Consider the following 9266-nt stretch of genomic DNA (forward strand, 5'->3'; position numbering starts at 1 on the left):
GCGACATTACACAATAATAAAACAAAAGAAACACACTGATGGTCTTCTTCTTCTCTGCTCCGCTCCCTCTGCTGGCCGATGTCATTCTTGATGTTATCTTTTCTTGGTCTTCTTGCTTGCGGCCTATTTGGTGGTAATAAAACAAAAAGCACAACCGTGTCCACTGTTTTTATTTATGGCCAACAGGGGCTAACTATGGTGGCCCACCTGCATGGCAAAACAGGGGCCACCTGACCGTGGTCCGCAAGCAAGATCTTTCTCTGGCCAACCTGGCCGGTCCCAGCAGAGGGGCCATGCCACACAACGTGTGGTCCATAAGTGGTGCTCGGCCACAGTACTGTGGTCCATAAGTGGTGCGTGGATGCAGGCAGCTGGTTGCAGGGATTCGGGCACACAATGGCGGACTCCCGCACGCTCCCCCTCAGTGCCCAGAGAGCATGGTCCATGGGTGGGGAAGGAAGACAAAGTGGCAGCGTTAGCGAGGGGTAAGGTCACAAGGGTACACATCAATCAAGGTAATGCAAGGTGAGGTGCGCATGGGAGCGAGCTGAGAAAGTTCGTCCCTAACGTTCGCCCCCCCCCCCCCTCCCCTGTTACCTACACTACCCTTGCCCCTTACCCCGTATTTACACAACAATTTACAAATTCGTCACTACTGTCACGTCTTCCCCATATCTCCCCTAATTCCAAATTCATTACAATCCCAATGTCTAAATTTGCCATCACCAATTCATCATCAATCCTCATAAGGAGGGAGAGATGGAACAACCAGCACAATGTCTCACCCACGTCATGATGCGTCACATTTCCAAAACATTTGCACAAAAATAAAACAACAACACATGGCACGGTGTGGAGTTCTGTCGTCACCTCAGGTGAGTGGATGCAGATGGTGCGAGGGGATTTCAATCCTAACTATCCTCTAAATGACTTTAACACACTTTACACAACCCGGGGTCTTTCCCTGCCAATCCATTGGCTATCTTACTCTATGCGGTTCTAAAAACCAATTCCCATTGACCAAACTGTGGTGCTCATCAATTTGGGGTCTCACTCCCCCGATTCAACTCCCTGTGCCTTTGCACAATTTCGGGAATGGGTCGTGTGGCTCCCCTAACAGGTCTACTTACCTGTGCGCCTCCGCCACTGAAGTTTCCACCCGAGCTTACCTGCTCCTCACCCTACCTATCTAACTGGGGAAGGCCCTCCCTGGCACTTACCCCCTCGGTGCCCTCTCTGGCACTGGGCTACCCGGGTCCGTCCTCCGGATCCTCGGGCCCCACTCACAACTCTACTGGCTCCCAGAGCCTACCTGCGGCCTCACCTGGCCGACATCCTAACAGTGGCGGAGCGCTCAACCAACCATCCCTCTAACAGGCCACACGCCCAGCCATTTCCACGTCACTAATGCACCCATCCAAACACCATTCTTCCACACGCACCACAGATGCCAATATCCAACCACAATTTACCTCTACCCTCTACCTAACTCTTAAACTACCCTCCCCGGGTATTCGTGATAGGGGTCCATCCTCCCCATACACTCCCTTCGCACCAACCACTCCACTCCACATTTTCCACCAGACTCACTCCACACCATCCATTCCATACTCCATGTATTCCATACCAGCTATTCCACACAACCATTCTCACCTGGATTTGCACACCTGTGCCCACACACCTGGTGCCACCTGCACCCTCCTTCCTCCCAGGCTTCTTCATTCATTCAATACAATGCACAATCACCTCACACTTTTCACAATACGCTACTGAATACACTTTCTACACACACACGGCACCATTCACGAGCATTGCCTCATTTGCTCAACATGCTCACCTGCAAACACACTGCAGCATCTGATCTACCTGGTGCCCTTCTAAAACTTGCGCTTCCCAGTCGCCCCTTATATTATTGCGCTCCATCGTCATTATCATCCAACTAATCTACCCACGTCCCCTACTACAGGTATCATGTCGCTACTTAACCCTACCGTTACCGATTGTCATTTCTCTAGATCCCTATACATTATCCAAACCCTCCCTGGCTTGGTTTTCACCGCCATAACCCCATAACTAGTGCTTATGTGCCCGGGGTTATGTGAGGGATGGTGGATTTGCCATCCCAGCGCATCGGGCATCTCCCATTATCAATTTTGCCCATCCAATTTTCTGCCAATCAAATTTGCCAATCATCTGCCAATCAAATTTTTGCTCATCAATTTTGCCAATCACCAATTCCCTATCCCTACCAAATGTGCATTATTCTGAGCCTCGGTGCGTCGTTACATGCTCAAAGCTCGGCTTCACCAAGCCGAGCAATGAACGCGGGTGGTTCGTTTCCTCCAGTTGGATCCGTCTGGCACTCGGTTCAGGGGAGCAGGTTTACTCGGGCCGAGATTCCAAGGTCCACCTTGGCGCAGAACCTTTCGGTCTCCCGCTCGATGGCCCAATCTCGCCCGGCCGTAACGCCGCAACCACAAGGGGTTGCCGTGCCGACCCTTCCTACCTGCCCTCGAACCAGGCCACCCGCTCCGCTTAGCAGCGCGCGGATGCGACCGTTCAGGGTGAGGCCCGGCGCGGATCACGTACGGCGGTTCTTTTGAAACCGCCGTGGTTATGATCCCCGCCGGTTCCCGCAGCACCCAAAGCCCGGCACGAACCGAGGGCTCGCGTCGGTCTAACCGCTATCCCGTGTAGCGTCGATGCTTCACTTGCATGCTCACACCACGCGTTCCGTTCCTTATTCACACATCCAGGTGTCTCCATACACTTTGTCATTGCACCTCCTCTTACACACCACCCAGGTACACTCATTCCGCTCACAGACTTCGTCACACACCTGACTACCGCACACCTTGGCACACACTCATCGTTCGCACACCTCATCAACACACCTCTTCACGCCCACTCCTCGGTCACATCCTCTGTGACAACCATGGGTGTGCACTCTTCTGCACACCCGATCACGTGCTTCAATGTGCCCTCTCGCACCACCACCAACTTCGGTGTACATTCCTGCATGCGCTCAACCATTCCAGGTGTGCATTCTTCCATTCCAGGTGTGCATTCTCTCTCACCTACCACAACCAACTCATGCTCCGTGTCACTCTCACCACCACACTCTGTCGTACGTTCACGCTCACTCGACAGCACACTCACTCCTCGGCGCACACTCTTTCCTCACACACACCTCCGTTCCACACCTTTCTTGCGCACTCTCTCCTGGTACATACTCCGTACCACCCATGGGGATGTATTCTTGCACACACCCGATCACCGCCGCACACCCTGGCTCACAAATACCTTCCACACTCCCCATAGTCGGACCTCCTTGCACACCTCCTCTTTCCACACACTTTGCACCTGTCGCACACCTTACCAGCGGCCTCTCACGAACGCCCGGGTCCAAACCAACACCCAAGCCCACTGAATCTCCCCTCACACCATATACATTTCCGAGTATATCGCCACTCACCTCGGCACCTCGTCTTTGCTCCTCCTCCGCCACCTGCAAACTCTTTATTTGGTCAGTAAGCACATCATCACGATTTGAGCACAGACCTTGCACCAATTCCATCACTTCCTCCTTCAGCTCCTTTTTAGTCTCCCTCCATCTCTTTTTAATTTCACTTACCCCCTCTGCCACTTCCTCTAATTTTTGTCTCACCTCTTTTATTTCCTGGTGCGCCCCCTCAATTTCTTCCTCTAATGCTACCTTGGTCGTCTCTATGTGCATTCTTACTTCCCGTTCTTTTGTCTCCATTGCCTCTGTCACCTCGTCCAACCTCTTTGTCAAACCCTCGTGTACCATCTGACATTCCCTCTTTGTCGCTATAAGTTCTTTTTTTATTTCCTTCTGTGTCGCTTTCAACCCCCCTATTACCGCCGTATTCTTTTCCACCTGCTCCCCCAAATCCTTTTGTCCTACCGTCAGCTGCTCTACTCCCCGCGTCAGGCCTTCTATTCCCCCCTGTAACCTAGCCGTACTATTCCTCACCTCTTTCTCCATGCGCTCCTCACCCCGCTTTACCTCCTCGCGTACCCCCACGACCTCTTCGCTCACTCCACGCGTTATCTCCTCCCCCATCTCTCCCATCTCTTTGGTAGATGCTGCCCTTAGCTGTTCCAAATCATTCCTCTGGGCATCCAATTTTTTTTTTTTTTTTTTTTTGTATACTGAATCGAGGCTCGTGAAAGAGCTAACATTTATTTCACAAACAAATCAACCAGACAAACAAAATATACAAAAAGAGGGAGCGGAAGACAAGATGGGGAGAGAAGGGGAAGCACACAACCACAACATTTGAGAGCAGGGAGAAGTGTGGGAGGGAGAGGGCATGGGGGCAGGAGGCGTGGGAAGGGGGGGGGGGGGGTGGGAGAAGTATAAAACACAAGGGGACCGAAATTAGCAGGGGTAGAAAAGATCAAGGTTTTGGATGGGGGAGGATAAGAGATGGTGGTGAACAGCTGTTTTAAAGACCTGGAGGGTAGAGTGGGATTGAAGAGAGTGAGGGAGTTTGTTCCAGAGGCGGGAGAAAAGAGGAATGAAGGAGTGAAGGTGAGCAGAAAGTCTTGATTTTGGCAGTTTAACCATAAGAGGGTTGCAGGCAGATCTTGTGCGACCTGTAGGAATATTTGGGGGACAGAGCCCAGAGAGGGCTGGGGGGGCAAGGCCAGAGAGGAGTCGGTAGAAGACGGAAAGACCACCAACCTGCCTGCGGTGAGTGAGTGAAAGGCCCTTGGAGTTAGCTTCATCGCGGGAGATTCCAATGATTCTGAACGCTTTGGTTTCCACAGCGTGAAGACGGGCTAGGTGTGAGGCAGGAGCACCAGACCAGAGGGGAGAGCAGTATTCCATAGAGCTGCGGATGAAAGCCTTGTATGTGGAGAGGAGCTCAGGCGTGCCAAGGAAGGACTTCGCACGACGGAGGATGCCCAGTCGGCGACTGGCTTTGGAGGCCAGATTTGAAATGTGGTTTTCCCAGGAAAGATCATGGCAAATAGTGAGACCCAAAAGCTTGAGTGACAGAACTTCTTGGAGAGGATTATTCAGAAAGTGGATGGGAGGGTTTTCCAGTCGGTCTTTTCGGAGAGACATCGTAAGAGTGTGAGATTTATCAGGATTGAAAGACATGTTCCATTTGTTTGCCCAGTCTGTGATTTTGTCCAGGTCTGCAGAGAGTGAGGAGGCTGCAGACTGCCGATCTGAGGGATGATGAATGGAGCGACAGAGAGTAGAGTCGTCAGCAAAGAGATAGAGAGGATTTTCAAGAGAGTCAGAGAGATCATTGATGAAGACCAGAAAAAGCACAGGGCCCAGAACACGACCTTGGGGAACTCCAGCCTGAACAGGTAGAGGAGATGAGAGAAACCCATTCAGGGCCACACGTTGACTACGACCAGAGAGGAAGTCTGCCAGCCATGCGTGGAGATTTCCATGGATACCAAAGGAGGAGAGTTTGGTGAGCAGAGCAGGGTGCCAGACCGTATCGAAGGCACGTGAAATGTCAAGGGAGACGGCTCTAATTTCCTGCTTGGCGTTGAGGACCTCCATCCATTGTTGAGAAAGCAGAAGCAGCATGTCCAGAGTAGAGTGACCAGGTCTGAAACCAAATTGATGATCAGAGATCAAGCCATTGGAGAAGAGGAAAGATTTCATATCTGAAGCAATGATGGATTCCATGACTTTGCTGATAATTGGGAGAAGGCTGATTGGTCTGTAGTTGCTGGGATCTGTTTTTGCACCTTTTTTGTGCAAAGCGGTGATGTTGGCTGATTTCCAAGCAGATGGCAGATGACCTTGAGCAAAAGAGAGGGTGAAGAGAACAGAAAGAGGGAGTGAAAGAGCGGAAGCACATGATTTTAGGACCCGTGGGCTGATGCCGTCAGGACCAGTTGCAGAATCAGAGTCGAGGGTTGACAGAAACTTTTCCACCTTGTCAGGAGGAAAGGACACAGAGTCCAGAAGCAGCTGGGTACGACTGGGTACGGTGGGTACAGAGAGGGATGGGTTTGGGACACAAGATTTAGAGGCAAACACAGAGTTGAGGCATTCAGCTTTTTCACGTGCGGAGTCAGCCGTTAAGCCGTTTGAGGTGAGGGAGGGGATGGAGGGGGAACAAACACCAGAAACAGATTTGACCAGACGCCACCAGGATTTGGAAGAGGGAGACAGATAAGAGAGTTCGGTCTTGAGAACGGTGAGATATTGTTTCCTGGCTCTCCTGAGGGTGGACACACACTTGTTTCGGGCTTTGTGAAAGGAAATGAGATTTCCTTCCGTTGGATTTGCTTTCCAGGAGACGAAAGCAAGTTGTTTCAGGGCAACAGCCTCACCACAAGATTCCGTGTACCATGGACGGGAGGAAGGGTATGACAACTGAAGACGAGATGGGATAAATCTGTGCATGAGAGAGAGCAATTTACTTTGAAAGAATTCCCAGGATGAGTTGATGTCAGAGGCGGTAGAGATGTGAGACCAGTCCAGATGATTGATGGCTGCTTGAAGACCGTGCCAGTTGGCCTGAGTGAAATGCCAGACTCGTCGACGCTGAGGAGGCTCTCTGAGAATGGTCAGAGAGATGTCCACTTTGACAAGCACATGATCAGATGAGCCGATTGGAGCAGAAGAAGAGCAGCAGACATTTTCAGGGAAGTTTGTCATAACCAAATCCAGAAGAGAAGATGCTCCGTTGCTGAGATCCAGGTCGGGAAATTGACAGATTGTGCCAGTCCCAGTGAGTCGCAGAAGTCCTTTGCTGAAGAGCCATGGCTGGTGAGAGCGGTACCCACACCCAGCCAACTGGCATGGTGACAATTGAAATCATCACATATGAGGAAGAGAGAGTTGGGATGGGTGGATAGAAGGTGGTCCATATTATCAGACAGCGAGATGTAGATGGAGTCATCGCTGTTTGGTGGACGGTACAACACACATATGAACAAAAGGTGGGAGCGAAGGGGAAGCCGTAGCCAAAGGTATTCCTGGCGGTGAGGTGGAGAGAGGGCAGTGGAGGGCGAGTGAGGAAGAGAGTTTTTTATAAAGATAGCAACCCCACCTCCAGGACGAGGCTCGGGTCTATCATACCGGAGGAGGGAGTAACCTGGGAGAGATACCAAGGCATCAGAGACATCATGAAGGAGGAAAGTTTCTGTTAAGCAGATCACATGTGGTTTGTCAGAAGCAACCTGTATGGAGAGATCAGTCAAGTAAAACCAACCTGTATGGAGACCTGTATGGAGACCAACCTGTATACCTGGATACAGGTATACCTGGTTGGAGACCAACCTGGATACAGGAGACCAACCTGTATGGAGACCAAGCAACCTGTATGGAGAGATCAGTCAAGATCAGTCAAGAGATCAGTCAATTTGGTTTCCAACCCGATTTTTACCTCCTCTATCTGGTTCCCCATCTATTTAATTTCCCAGCTGGATTGCTCCCCTATTTCCCTCAATTTGCCTTCCATGGTGTTTTCTAACCCCCCTAACCCATTCTTCACCCCTTCCATTTGGTTCTCCTGGGTGGCCATTCTATTTTCCAACTCCGTTAACCCATCCTTCATTTCCCCAATTTGATTACCCATGTCCTCTAATTGGCCCCCCAATTTACCTTCGAGCCCCCCGATTTGGATTCCCATGTCATTTCTCAATTCCCCGATTTGGTTTTCTAATCCCCCAAATTTGGCTTCTAGCCCCCCAAATTTGGCTTCTTGCCCCCCGATTTGATTTCCCAACTCCCCGATTTGGCTACTGGTACCCCTCGCTTCGTTCCTCATTGCTCCCATTTGGCCTCCCAATTGCTCAATTTGGCTTCCCAGCCCCCTGTTATTTTCCATGAAGGCCTGCATTTGCAGCATGAATAGGCCCCAGTCCATTGGCGGCGCGGGCGCGGCCGCAGCAGCCACGCGCGAGGCGCCATTTTGTGCGCCTGAAACCTCGTGCGCGAGGCCGCCATCCTGTGTGCCTGAAACCTCCGCTACCCAATGCGTATTGCGTTCCTCCTCCATTATTCTCAATTCCTCCCCGGGGTCCTGGGTCGACTCTACCCCCTCTTCTATCTCCCCTACCGGCATCCGGTCGCCTTGATCATCCATGGCACGATTTAAATTAGATGTTATAATAAAATTTCGGCCACTCGTAATTTTGACCAAATTTTGGGATGTTAAAAAAAATAAAAAAATAAAAAATTGTTCGGGCCTCAAATCCCACTCCCCGACACCAATTGTTACGGAATCGGACGACGGCACTCCCCTTGCCGAGGGGGGGTTTAATCCCCTCGTCTTGTTAAGCTGGCCGTCTCCGTTCCTGGTACCTGTAACGCTCCTCTGCGGGGGGGGGGGGGGGGGGATCAGGGTTATTGGTCCAGGGTTTATCCCGAATACCTTTATCAGTCCCTCCGCAGAACAGGGAGACAAGTACCGCTTGAACCCCAGACAAGATGGTATTTGCCGAGCGGTTTTAGCAACCCGAAGTTCGAGCCGTTAGCAAAGACTAACCCGATCCTGAGCGTTGGCCAAATCGTGCCATGTATATCAATTGGTAAAAGACAAAGACGATCGGACGAGAATGAAGAAGACAAAGGTAGGAAGAACAGGTATTTATTAATTACTATTTACACAACCAAAGAAAAGAAGGAAACGAAGGTAATTTACAGTGAAAGATAGGAGACACAGGGCAGCTTATACTTACACCGGCTTAACTTATACCCCAAGGACAAGACAAACAAGACAAACTCACATACACGAATGGATAGTATGGCAGGGATGGTATGGGAAGGGAGAGAAGAGTCCGTTCAGGATGGCAGGCTGGAGGCGAACGGCCGCCGACTCCTCCGCAATCTGGTTCACGCGCAGGTTCGCTCGCAGCAGCGCGTCATAGCTTCACGTGCAGGGGCTGTTCCAAGCAGCGTCTCCCTCAGGCCTCGTACGTCCTCCGCCTCATGCGTTCTCTGCCTCATGCGTTCTCTCTCCACGGAACTGCCAGCTCACCTCTCCACAGAAGGAATCCTCAGAACTCTCTCAACTTTTGTTCAGCGCACCTCCCTCAGAACTGAGGTGGGGGCTCCGCGCAACGGGTTATATAGCGCCACACCCTGGAACGTTCGCGAAACTGCTCGATCGTTCTCTCTCTGCCCTCTCAAGCCAAACCCACTTATTCTTGGTTGGTCGGCAAGGGCTTTCTTGGCTCCACCTCTTGATGATGATGGGCGGGCCACGCTCTTCTTCTCCGAGTTGGAGCACATGGGCAATGGCGGCGAATGCAGT

This window comes from Myxine glutinosa, chromosome 5 (genome assembly GCF_964187855.1).
Source record: "Myxine glutinosa chromosome 5, kmMyxGlut1.1, whole genome shotgun sequence".
NCBI lineage: Eukaryota > Metazoa > Chordata > Myxini > Myxiniformes > Myxinidae > Myxine > Myxine glutinosa.